Source organism: Equus asinus, chromosome 24 (genome assembly GCF_041296235.1).
Source record: "Equus asinus isolate D_3611 breed Donkey chromosome 24, EquAss-T2T_v2, whole genome shotgun sequence".
Taxonomy (NCBI): Eukaryota; Metazoa; Chordata; class Mammalia; order Perissodactyla; family Equidae; genus Equus; species Equus asinus.
Genome location: NC_091813.1, coordinates 15,135,550 through 15,149,191, shown reverse-complemented (window position 1 = coordinate 15,149,191; position 13,642 = coordinate 15,135,550).

Sequence of the window (13,642 nt, the reverse complement as noted above, 5' to 3'; positions counted from 1 at the left end):
CGGCCCTGCCAGCAGCTGCGGCATTGCCATTTCTGCCTAAGGAAGGAAGGCCACAGCAGAAATACCAAGGAAAAAGGTCAATCTGGGATTTAACATTACAGAACATAAACGACATCTTAAGTGGAAGAAAAAGAGTTTTATATTAAAAATTGAAAATCCTGTAGGATTCAGTGCTTAAAATTCACACTCCCAAATTACGTGCTTGTATTAGGCAGAATAAAGACAATGCAAAGATGCCCATATCCTAATCCCTAGAAACTTGGACTCTGTTACCTCATGTTTCAAAAGGTAAATGTGACTCATTGAAGGATCTTGCGATGGGAAGATTATCCTGTATTATCCTGATGGGTGCAACGTAACCACAAGAGCCCTTGTGATTAAAAAGGAGGCAGAAGGATTAGAGTCAGAAAAGGTGTTATGACTGGAACAGAGGGTCAGAGCCAGAAGATGCTATGTTTCTGGCTTTGAAGATGGAGGAAGGCACTGCAAGCCAGGAACGTAGGCAGCCTCTGGAAGCTGGAGAAGACCAGGAAACATTTTCCCCTAGAGCCTCCAAAAGGAATGTGGCCCTGCTAACCCATTGGGACTTCTGACTTCCAGATTATTAACTTGTGCTTTTAAGCCACTAAATTTGTGTTATCAGAGCAATAGGAAACTAATACAGATTTTGGTACTGAGTAGTAAACAACTAAATATGTAGATTGAGCTTTGGAATTAGAGAATGGGTAGAAGTTGGGAGAATTTGTTGGATCATGGCAGAAAAAGCCCAGATTTCATCGAACACACTGTTGGTAGAAATATGGTTAAAGGCACTGCTGGTGAGGCCTCAGAATGATGTAAGGGGCATGGTAGAAAAACTTTATATCATCTTAGAGAATACCCAAATCATTATAAACAGTCAATATGAACATCAAAAGTGTGCTGGTGAAGGATTAGAAGGAAATTAGGAACATTTTATTTGAAACTAGATGGAAGGGGATCCTTGTTGTACAGGGGCAAAAAGTTTAGCTGAATTATGTCCCACAGTTATGTACAAAACAGAACTCGACATGTGTATTTAGCTGAGGAGGGTTCCCAGTCAAGTACCAAAGGTCCAGTCCACCTTCTCCTTGCTGCTTCTAATAAAATGTGAGAGAAAATAAATAGATTGAGGAAAGAACTTTTAAGCAAAAAGGAACCTGGACTTGATAATTTGGGGAATCCTCAGCCTATCCAGATTGCAAAATATATTAAAATAATGAGGTTCACTGTTAGGAAAATGTCCTCAGAAGGGAAACTCAAGAGTGTGAAATCTTTTACTGGGACCTTGGAAGGGTTAAAATGTCAGAATATTCATTCTCACGGAAGACTATGAAGAGATTAGGCATATGACTCACGGATCCCTTCAGCCATCTCAGCAGAATCAAAGAATAGAGATGAAGTTATTCAGGAAAAATCTGGAAAGGATCTTTTTTCCTAATGAGTGAATCCCTGTGATATACATGCAAGACCTACAAGAGATTTTGAGAAGATATATCAGCAGAAACATTGCCAACTTGGACTGAAAAAGATAGAGAAAGGATGAAATTAAAGAAGCCTGTAAAATTCCCAAATTCTACAGGTAGGAAACAAGTTGATAAAACTATTCAGCTGCAAACAAATGTTGCCCTTTATGAAAAAAGAAGGATAATCTGACAGTAGAGCTTTAGACCCAGTGGACAAAGCCATGGGCCAGAAGATGGAGCAGGGGGCCACAGAGGATTATTCCCAGGCCTTAAAACTTAATGGAATTTTCCCAGTTGGATTTTGAAATTTCTGAGGAATATGACTCTTATTTTCTTTTCATTTTAGTTTCTTTCTTTTTTAATGCGAATGTCAATAGCTCTTATCCTATGTCTGTCCCACCATTGTACTTTGGGAGCAGATTATTTGTTTTCTTGATTCAAAGGTCCATATATTGAGAGGAATTTTTCCCCAGGATAAATTATACCCAAACCTTCATTTATATCTTATTTAGATGATGTCAATAATTATATTTGGTGCTTTGGAATTAATAAGCCTTAGATGAAATTTTGAACTTGAGTTTATGCTGTAATGGGTTGAGAATTACGGGGACCTTGCAATGGGGTCAATGTATTTTGTATGTGGGACAGATGTGAATATTTGAGGGCCAGAAGACAGACAGTGATAGACAGAATAATAACTCTCCCTGAATATGTCCATGCCCAGCAATAAGAAACATTACTTTGGAAGAATCATTGATAAATTGATGCTAGGTTTACCTGCTCCAAGGGAGATAAAAGTCTAATAAAGGAAAATTCTGCTGCAAAGGTACATAGAGTAGTTTGTAGCAGACCAACTCTCCCAACAGAGAACAATGAAAGCCTGGATGAAATACAAAATTCATGTGTTTAAAGCTACCTGAAAGCTGTGGAATCACTGAGGACTAGAGGAGCTAAAAGTTCAGAGAGGAGAGAACACGACAAGGTGATCTGAAGATCTGCAACTGCTTTTCCATGGAAGCATACATCAATTTGAAGCAAAGATGCTCTCTGAGAACTTAAATTTAGCCCTGATAGAGCACTTTTGATGGGGAATAGGGAAACCAGTAGAACTTTTTATGCTCCCACAGTGCCCGAATGATAAAATTAGAGGCTTGATGGGTCTCTGCACAAAGGCAGTTTTCCCCTTCAAAATATTTGTCATAGTTGAAGCTGTTCAGAATGAAAAGATAAGAGCTAAGACAAAACTTCTGAAAAATTAAATCAGAAATTTCTCTAATCTTTTCATTCTGAGGAGACAGAGGCCCCTGTGAGCAGAGCAAGATAAATATGAAAGTACTGGGGGAATAGTTGGCTGACATCTGCATCCAGTTTTTCTCTTGGGTAACCTGCAGATTCTGGGTGCAGCTAGAGTCTGAGAATCAAGGCTTTTCCCCTGGAACGAGGTTGCTTGAGGCATAGAGAAACCAACAGATATTTGTGAGTCATTTGGGATGAGTGTCACAAAACTGGACTATTGAAAGGTCTCAAACACATAGCCAGTACCCCCTGTTAGACATATGGTGAATTTTTAAACTGCACAGGATAGGAAATCAAAAGTAAAAGGGGAAAATCTATACAGCAAAGACAGGAATTTTCTCCAATCTCTTGGTGCTGAGAAAACAAAGATCAAGGAAGATCTCAGTTACAAGTCTTGTATCAGTACACCCAAGGAGAAGACAGGAACCAGAGGTATATTGAGTCTTTATAAAATGGCAATACAGTTAAAATTCGGTTGAGTTATACTACCCCACTCAATGTGTCTAGGAGAGGAGATGATGAACCTCTCTATTGGATATAATATCACCTGAATTTTTTTATATGCAATGTATGTATTCAATAAAAAAAGTTAATAAAAATGCTAAAAAACAGGTCTATGGGATTAAACATTAAGGGGGAAAAAACACACAGGCAATGAAAACTGACTCATAGTTGATCAAGATATTGGAGTTAGTAGGAAAGGACTTGGGAAAAAGTTATAATTAATTTAGTTCAAAAATTAGAGAAAAATGATGGGAAAGACAAATGAAATATGAATAATTACACAGAATATTGAAATCTATAAAAAAGAATGAATTTAGAATTCTGGAACTGAAAAATAAGATATCTGAAATTAAGAACACAAGATATAAGTTTAACATCAGATTGGATACAACAAAAAAAAGGATTAATGAACAAGATGGATGAATGGCTTATATCCAAACTGCAACACAGAACCTAACAGAATGGAAAATGCAGAAGAGATAAAGGGTCACAGTGAAAAGGTCTCTAATTGTGGTACCAGAAAAAAGGACAAAAACATCAGTGTTTTGGACTGAAGAAATATTTGAAGGAACACTGGCTGAGAATTTTCAAAACTATTATTTATTGTCAAGTCATAAAGTCAAGGGACTCTGCAAACCCTAGGCAAGAGAAATAAAAAGAAAATCACAAGCTATATCATAGTAAGACTGCAGAAAACCAAAGAGAAAAAAAAGTTTTTGAAAAAGGAAAAATATACATTATTGTATGACATAAAAATGACTTCTTAACAGAAACAATGAAAGCCAGAAGGCAATGAAATTGCATCTTTAGTTACGGAAAAAAAATAAGTGACACCTTGAAGTCTATTCCTAGTAAAAATATCCTTGAGAAATGAAGGCAAATTAAAGATGTTTTCAGACAAACAAAAGCTGATAGAATTTGTCTTTACCAGACATGCACTAAAGAAGTTCTTCAGGTATAAATGATATATTGTAGATGGAAACACAGAAATGTAAGAAGGAATGAAGAGAAATTGAAGCACAAATATGCAGGTAAATATAGACATATTTGACTAACAAAATATAACGGAACATAACGTCTAATGTAGTTTAAAACATATGTAGAAGTAAAATGTATGCCAATAATGCAAAAACAGAATAACAATAAATGCAGTTAAAGTGTTCTAGAGTTTTAGCACTATTATAGAAGCAGAAATGACAATTTGTTATAAGGTAAGCGTGGATGTTGTATAATTTAGTAACAACTGAAGGACACTAAAGACTAATTTTTTTGTGTCACTAGTAAATTAATAGTGGGAAAATGAAATAATAAAATGTATTTAATTAATCCAAAAGAAGGACAAAGCAGAGAAAACAGAACATAAAACGTGGGTCAAATAGAAAGCAAATAATAAGATGGTGGACAAAAAAACAACCATATCACTAATTATATTAAGTATAAATGGACTACATGCTGAACTTAAAATACTAATATTTTCAGACCAGTTTAAGAAAAAACCATATGCTGCACACAAGAGACAAATCTTCAATATAAAGACAGAAATTTTTAAAGTATAGTCGTGCACCACACAGTGACATTTCAGTCAATGATGGACCACGTGGGTGATGGTGGTCCCATAAGATTAGTACCATATAGCCTAGGTGTGTAGTAGGCTATATCATTTACATTTGTGTAGGTAGACTCTATGATGTTTGCACAATGATGAAATTGCCTAATGATGGATTTCTCAGAATGTATCCCTGTCATTAAACTACAAATGACTTTAAAAGAAAGGAAAAATACATACTATGCATAAGCTAACCAAAAGAAAGTTGGTATAGCTATTCTATCAGACAATGAATATTTTTGGTTATAAAGCATAATTAGAGGTACAGATAGACACTTCATAATAACACAACCAACATGAAGTGGTTAATCTGCCAGGAAGATAAAACAGTTCCAAATCTGTGTGTGATCTTGAAAATATACTGGCTTGCAAATATACAAAGGAAAAAATGAACAGAACAAGAGGAACAATAGACATATCCAAAATCATATAAGAGATTTCATACCTAATAGATGACAAAACAAGCAGACCAAAAATCAATATGGATATAAATCTAAAAACACAATTCATATATTTCATCTAATTAATATATATATATAAAATATTGCATCAAATAATGACCAAATTAACTTTCTCTTAAGTACACTAGTCACTAACCAAAATTAATGCTGTTAATGTGGATTCAACAGTCTTGACAAATTTTAAAGATTGAAATCATGCACAATATGTTCTCTGAGCACAATAGAATTAAGTTATAAATTAAAAAGACAAAAAGATAACTAGAAAATTGCCAAATATATGTAAATTTAAAAACTATTATAAATGGCCCAGATATAAATGAATATATGAAATCAAAATTTAAAATTTAGTTGGAGTTGAATTATAAAGTTAGAACATATTGAAAATGGTAAAATGCATCCAAAGTAGTGCTTAGTAGAAAATGTAATGCTTTAGAGTTGAACATCAATCCTCTAGGCATGCGTCTCAGGCACCTAGAAAAGAATAGAAAGCCAAACCCATAGAGACTATAAAAAACAAATAATAAATATAAGAGCAGAAATCAATGTGTAAGTGGAGAAAAATAAACAGAGTTGGTTCTTTCAAAAGATTAATAATATTGAAAAATCCCTAACAAGATTGATCAGGAAAAAGAGAGAGATATAAATCATTAGAACTGTAAAAGAGCACAAGTCTACACATAACATAATCATTTAAAAAGACAATCAGTATATATTATAAACACACATGCAATAGAAAAATATAGACAGAATAAACAAAACTCTTGAAAAGTACAAGTTACCAAAACAAGAAGAAATAAAATATTTGAATATTCCAACATGAATTTAAAAAATAGAATCTGTACTTAAGTATCTTCCCACAAAGAAATACTTAGACTCAGCATTACTAGTGAATTCTTTCATGTAATTCTTTCATTTAAAGAAAACATAACATCAGTCTTGCACAATCTCTTCCAGAGAACACGAAAAGATACAAACACATCTCAATTATTTTTATGATACCCAAACTTGACAAAATTATTAGAAAGGATTCACAAACTCATCACTCATATGAACACAAATACTAAAATGCTGATCAAAATATTAGCAAATTGAAATATTTATTAGCAATTGAATTATTAGCAAATTGAACATTAGCAAATTGAAATATGATATATAAAAAGAACATACTATGACCATGAGGAATAAGCCCAGGAATGCAGGATTGGATTAACACTAAAAAAAAATCACTCGTAATTCACCACATCAACATTAAAGAAAAGAAAGAAAAGATATATGATCATCACAGTATTTACAGAATAAAAATATTTGACAAAATTTAATACCCATTCATTGCAAAAACTCTTAGAAAACTGGGAATATAAGAGACCTTCCTCAATCTGATGAAGGACCTTTTTGAAAACAACGTGCAGGGGCCAGACCAGTGGCATAGTGGTTAAGTTCATGCGTTCTGCTTCAGGGGCCCAGGATTCACAGGTTTGGATCCTTGGTGCGGACCTACACATCTCTCAAAAAGCCATGCTGTAGCAGCATCCCACATACAAAATACAGGTAGATTGCTACAGATGTTAACTCTTAGACAATATTCCTCAAGTAAAAGGAGGAGGATTGACAACAGATGTTAGCTCAGGGCCAATCTTCCTCACCAAAAAAAAAGAAAACAAAACACACACGCAAAAAGACAACCTACAGCAAACATATTTAATGATGAAATATTGAAATCTTCCCTCTGAGATTAGAAAAGAGAGACAAGAATTATTGCTAAAACCGCTTCTAATCAACATTTCACCAGTGTGCACTGAGGCACAATTATTGCCACTAGTGCGGAATAAAGCAAAGCTGTAGCTGATATTTTACCATTTCTTTCTTCCACTATCCATTCAATGTTTCTTTTGTTCTTAAGAAGGAAATCAGCTAGACTAAACTCTTTACCCAGTAGAATAATATAAACCTTCATTCCTGATAGGTTTTAATTCTCAGTGGTCACTCCCCTCTGCTATTGTTGTTGCTGTTGTTGATTACTAGAGTTTTCTGTTAAATTTTACTATTGGACATTGAAGTACTGAAAGGTATATGAGAAAATCCTCTGGGTCCTAAACATAGGGAACATTTGGTTTTGACCACCATCCAAATAAGAGGTCTTTGTGGGGAAAAGGAGTGGTAGGAAGTAAGAATGAAAAATAAGATACTTGCTAAAATTCAGTACAGATCCAATGCATATAGCCCAAGGCATAGGTCTGTGCATCTCTGAAGCTGGAAAGTTGTTTAAATGCCAGGTCCAAGACTGATCCATATTCAGATGTTTTGACTTGAGGGCCCTGCTTTCCATGAAGCCTCAATTCGGAGCCCCCATCTCTGTCACCACTCTGGGTTTTTGTTTAAACCCTGCCATGTTTTTCTGGTGTAATTGTAATGTATTACATTTGTAATTTTCTGGTGTAATTGTAATGTATTACACCTGGAGCTAATTGATGCTTGCTTACTTTTTAATAATCATTAGGTGGTGGTAATAAGAACCAATCAGAAATAAAAGCTTACAAGTAGAGGGAGTGAAAAAAGTTAAAAGAGCAGAGTGAAAGTGGTTTATATATGTGTTTGTCCCCAAGAAAAAATGAACCACCCCTGACATACCAAGCCCAGAGAAGGAACCTCAGATACTTTAGAAGGATCTAAGAGGAAAGGGCTCTTGTCTCCAGTAGAGCCTAGCAAACAGCAAGTATGATAAAACAAACAAACAAGTAAACAGAAACCTTGCACTCAGTGTAGTATTAAATCAACAGAGAAGAAATCACCAAAAGTGATATCTAAGCAGACATATCTGATATCTCATACAGATATCTTCCATTTGCCCCTCCAAATTCTCTCTTCCTCGCCTCTATGCTGTTCTTTTCCTGCAGGCTTTCAGTGGCATTTGGCCATGGGGGACTGCAGAAGAAAAGGAAGGAAGAGTGAAATCAGGATATTTACTCCCCTGAAGCCCTTCCTGAAGACTTACCTTAGGTTGGCTGCATTCCTTGAATGATCACTGCTCCTTCCAAGGCAGTCTTCACTTCCTAATTGTCTCTCCTAGGTTCTGATAGCAGCTTCCTCCCCTCACTTTCGGGGTCTGCTGCTAGCTCTGTGTCCCTGCACTACCCCTTGTTGTCGCTTTGCATTCACCACATCTTTGTAATTAATTCTTGTCTAAATAAACTCTCCCTGAACTACATTGTGTCATTTGCATCTTGTGAATAGAGAGTCTTATGAATATAGAGTCATATGCAGCCCAGTGCATTTTACTGTGCTTCATGGAGGCAGAAACGTTCAGTTTCTTATCTTACCAAGAGCAGTGTGAACGTAGCAGTGAGCCCTAGTAGTCCGGTGGTCTTTCACGCAGAAAGAAAAGGGAATAGCAGTGGCTGGCAAAGATTGTAAGGAAATGTTGTTGTCTTTGCAGATGCTAACACCAACAGACGATGACCAAGCACCAGACCCCTCTTCACCTAATACTCAACTCCCAAACCCTTGGCATTGCAAAGCACTCCAGAGCATAATATAGTCAGGAAATATAAATTAAACTGTTCCAGAAGCGAAAGTATTTTTCTTGTACATGAATTTGTAGACTAAAATAAGCATTCTTGTTATAGAATTGACCACCAAATCTTGAAATTTTGAAGTCATTTTGGACTATTCCTTCTCCTTCATCTCTTTATCAATTAGTAACTGAGTATTGTAATTTTTCCTGCAAAATATCTCTTAGATATACTTCTTTCTTTTTCATTAATTACACCTTTGCTTTGGTATTTCTCTCTTATTCCTGAATTACTGCAGCAACTTCTTAATGTGGATTTGTATTAACCTAGGAAAAGCTATAATTCCTTAAGTGTACTCACTTATAAGATGAACACATCATGAATATATTTGATATGGATAAAGTATGCGTGGGAATAAGTTTCAACCCCTAGTACCAAAGAAAGAAGGATGACAACCCTCAGAACTGGGGCTAATTCTCTATACTTGGCATGAATTTTGCTCCCAGCACTAAGTCTGCCTCACCTATAACACTTCAAAGCTTGTAATAAATGATATTTACCCTACACTCGGACTGTAAAGAAATTGTAAATTAAATAAGGATTTAATTAATTCAGTTGTAACCTAACAGTTTATTGTATAAGTTGGATACAGTAGGGTACAAAAGAAAAAAGCAATTTTGTTGTTTCCTACCACTATCCTTGTAAATCTCCAAGATTCACTCTTATCTTTAGACAAAATTTGGGACAGCATTTTAGCTTTCTGGTCACTACAAGTCTCTTTTATTTTTAAGGTAATAAAAGTCCATTCTCACATAACATCAGAATTCTACAGGGCGTTTAAATTGTCTCCCCATCCCCTGCTCTGGCTGACTTCCCTTTGGAAGCCGTGTTAGACAAGAGAGTCATGCTGTAGACTTTTCTCTTTCACCAGTTTCCCAAATTTCCAACTGCCATTTGAGATCTTTTCAGGGCTGGAACCTGACAAAGGAGAGGTAAGGGGCAGAGATGCTGTGCTTGACTGATTTAGCTGTGCCCTCTGGGCATGCTGATTCTCTCTCTTGGCAGTGCCATTTTGGGCTTTCCTGTTGGCCCACCAATACTTTTCCCTTAAGTTTTCAGATTAGGTTGTTCCCATCCTTGCCCTCATCGAGCCGGACTGACAATGTATTATGCAAATCAGCAAGCTCTCCCAGACCTTGGATAAATGAAAGACTTAGAGGTGTTAAAAATACATTGGTTTTATCTAATGGTTTCTAGGAAAATCTATAATATAGAGAAAAAATTATTATTTTGTACTAGCAACCTTTACAAATGGTATTTTATTTAATCTTCACAAAACACTCTGAGACTTTTTTTTGAGGAAGATTAGCCCTGAGCTAACTGCTGCCAATCCTCCTCTTTTTTCTGAGGAAGACTGGCCCTGAGCTAACATCTGTGCCCATCTTCCTCTACTTTATATGTGGGATGCCTATCACAGCATGGCGTGCCAAGCAGTGCCATGCCTGCACCTGGGATCCAAACTGGCGAATCCCCAGCCACCCAAGCAGAACGTGCACACTTAACTGCTGTGCCACTGGGCCGGCCCAAAGACTACCCTAATCATAATGTTACAGATGAGAATACTGACTGTCAGAGGCGTTAACTTGCCCAAAGTTATGTAGGTAGTGAATATCAGAGCAGGATTCCAACCCCATAGATGACAGTTTATAAAAATCAAATGAATTAATATGTATAAAGCACTTAAGTGGTACATAGTAAATATTATTCAACAGTTTGTTTAGGTAAATAAAAATACGTTGGCTCCAAAAAGCCATGTTTTTATCTCTCATCTGTCATTCAAAAAAACTCTGAGTGCAGTTCATTCATTCTACAGCACTGACCAGCACAGACTACTCCCAGAGAATAACTTTCTGCCTTCTTACAGTCTAACACATTTGGAGGTGGCATTCATACCTGAAACAGTCAAGTAACACTGCAACACTATTTCAAGGAATGCTAATCATTATTACACTTGAAACAGAGAGAGATTGATGCAAATGCAGATGTAAAAATGAAAAGTTAGCATAGAACTCTAGAGATCTGGTCATGAAAGACAAAAAGTTAAAAGAAAGACTTGCACACAAGTCAAAACTGGACAAAACACCCACAAATCACTCTTATATTCACCAGGAAAGGCAGAATCCCAAAGTAACTTATGCAAACAGTAACTGTTTTACCAAATATTCTAAAAAGTAGGGTGAATGGTTACGTATGGATAAGGGGGGAGATATGTGTTTAGAAAAGAAAACTTTTATTGGAAAAAAAAGAAAGATATTGATTAAGTGACATGAAATAAAAAATACAGAGTAATCAAAATAAATAATGTAAACAAACGGATTATTCTAGGCAATGTGGAAATAATAAGTTCTTAGTAAATCTCCAAAAATAAAAATAGAAATTTGAAGGGACTGTATTTATGTGTTGTTTAGTTTTATAGCTATGTGCCCCTTATTTAATTATTAGTTGAATAAAGGTGTTTGGCATTGAATATAAAGTTAGAGCATAAATATATGTAAATTTTTATATTCAAATATAGAATCTAATAGAAGACTAAAATTAAATTAAAAGTAATAAGAATTTTGTTTTATGTTTAGTTTATTACTTGAACTGCATCTTAAAACTATTTTTTAGTGTTGCTCTTAAAAGAGATTTCAATAAATGATTGGCTAAAACTGGATACACAAACAATTTTTTAAATCAATTCCACATGGATGGATTAATTTTATGACTCCAAGTGCATTTTAAAGTTTAGCTTCTGACCAAAAATATGTTTTCCCTCAAGTTATTATTTAATAAACATACCTATTCTTAATTAAACTATAACTCATCATCTGTCTGCCTCATATTTTTCAACCCTATTTCTTAAAAATCCTCTTCTCTGGGGGCTGGCCCCGTGGTTGAGTGGTTAAGTTCACGCACTCTGCTGCAGGCGGCCCAGTGTTTCGTTGGTTCGAATCCTGGGCGCGGACATGGCACAGCTCATCAAACCACGCTGAGGCAGCGTCCCACATACCACAACTATAAGGACCCACAACGAAGAATATACAACTATGTACCGGAGGGGCTTTGGGGAGAAAAAGGAAAAAATAAAATCTTTAAAAAAAAAAAATCCTCTTCTCTGATTAGTAAGTACATATATATACATACATAATTAGAGAAACGTAACCTACCTAAAACAAGATTAATATATTAAGCCAGATTATATAATAAAATAATTCAGGAGAGAAAATCATTTTATTAAGTTCTGAACCAATTGATTAAAACTTGTTTACATCAGTCAATTCTTGATGATTTTGAAATCAATAAAACTAATTTCTAAATAGTATGCACTTAATACAAATTAATGGAGTTAATGAAGGAATGAATGAATGAGGAAACCAGATTACAACATACAATTTTGTTGCTTCTTCGATAGTTTTTTTTTTTTTCTGCTTTTATTTCCCAAACCCTCCTGGTACATAGTTGTATATCTTAGTTGCAGGTCCTTCTAGTTGTGGGATGTGGGACGCCGCCTCAACGTGGCCTGACAAGCGGTGCCATGTCCGTGCCCAGGATCCGAACCCTGGGCCGCCGCAGCGGAGCGCACGGACTCAACCACTCGGCCACAGAGCTGGCCCCCAACTTCTTCAATAGTTTTTAATATAAAATACATAAAAATATAATAAGGATTAAAAACTTTCATCTTCATTAAAATAATCAAAGAGAACCCTCATGTAATCATAGATAGAAGGCTGGAATCAATTTATTTATATCTGACTTTTATTAATTTAATTTAAGTTAAATTAATTATTAACTTCAATTTTATTAATACTAAACTTTTGCACTGTTTTAAATGCTAAAAAATACTAACTTAGAGTAAGATGGCAGAATAGGTGTTTTTTAAATCATCATTCCCCTCACAGAACATTGATTTTGACAGCCACCCATGGATGAAAATACCTTTATGGGAGTCTAGAAGTCCAGCAGAGAAGTGCCAGCACATTGTTGGAGCAAAAAAAAATTGAGAATAGCCACATTGAATAGGGTAAGAAGAACAGTTTTACTTATCTGAATCATCTGTTCCTCAAGGCAGCACAGCTCTGTGCCAAGAGAGACTGCTCAGCCTGCAATTTCCCCCACAGGGGAATATGAAAGCATTTTGTATGAGAACCCAGCTTCTCCAGCCATAGGGGACACTGCTCAAGAGGCCTACTGCTTTTGCATGAGGTGATAGGCATGGTTGAGGGGTTGGGAGAAGTTGGAACCACAGCACAAAGGGTTAAAAATCATCAAACAGCTGTGGATCTTACTATTTGCTTCACAGAATTTATACAAAGCCCATTCATCTGCCTCTGGGAACACCTTGCCTGTAGATCCCCTCAACTGGCCCACAGGCAACCCCTATGCTGTGTGTGCCTCATCCACTCTGTGGCCAGCACCCCATGCATGCCCCTGCATGATGCCCAGTGAAATCCTTTACAGACAGCTTGCAAAGCAAGTGAAGAAAGTTAGCCCTATTCTGGGGGATTGGGAGAAAGCATATAAAGTTGAACATTTTAGGGCACCACCCAAGGGAAAACAAATGGGAGGCTCTCAGCACCCAGACTGGCATTACAGAATTGAAAGAAGGCATACAATCTTAAGAATTTCCCCCAAGAGGTATGGAATGGGTGCACTCATACAAAAGGTCTGACAGAGCCTAAGAGTCCCTAGGCAGGATAATTGGTGAAAGTATTTCTCTCCTGAAGCCAGTAAGTAAAGACT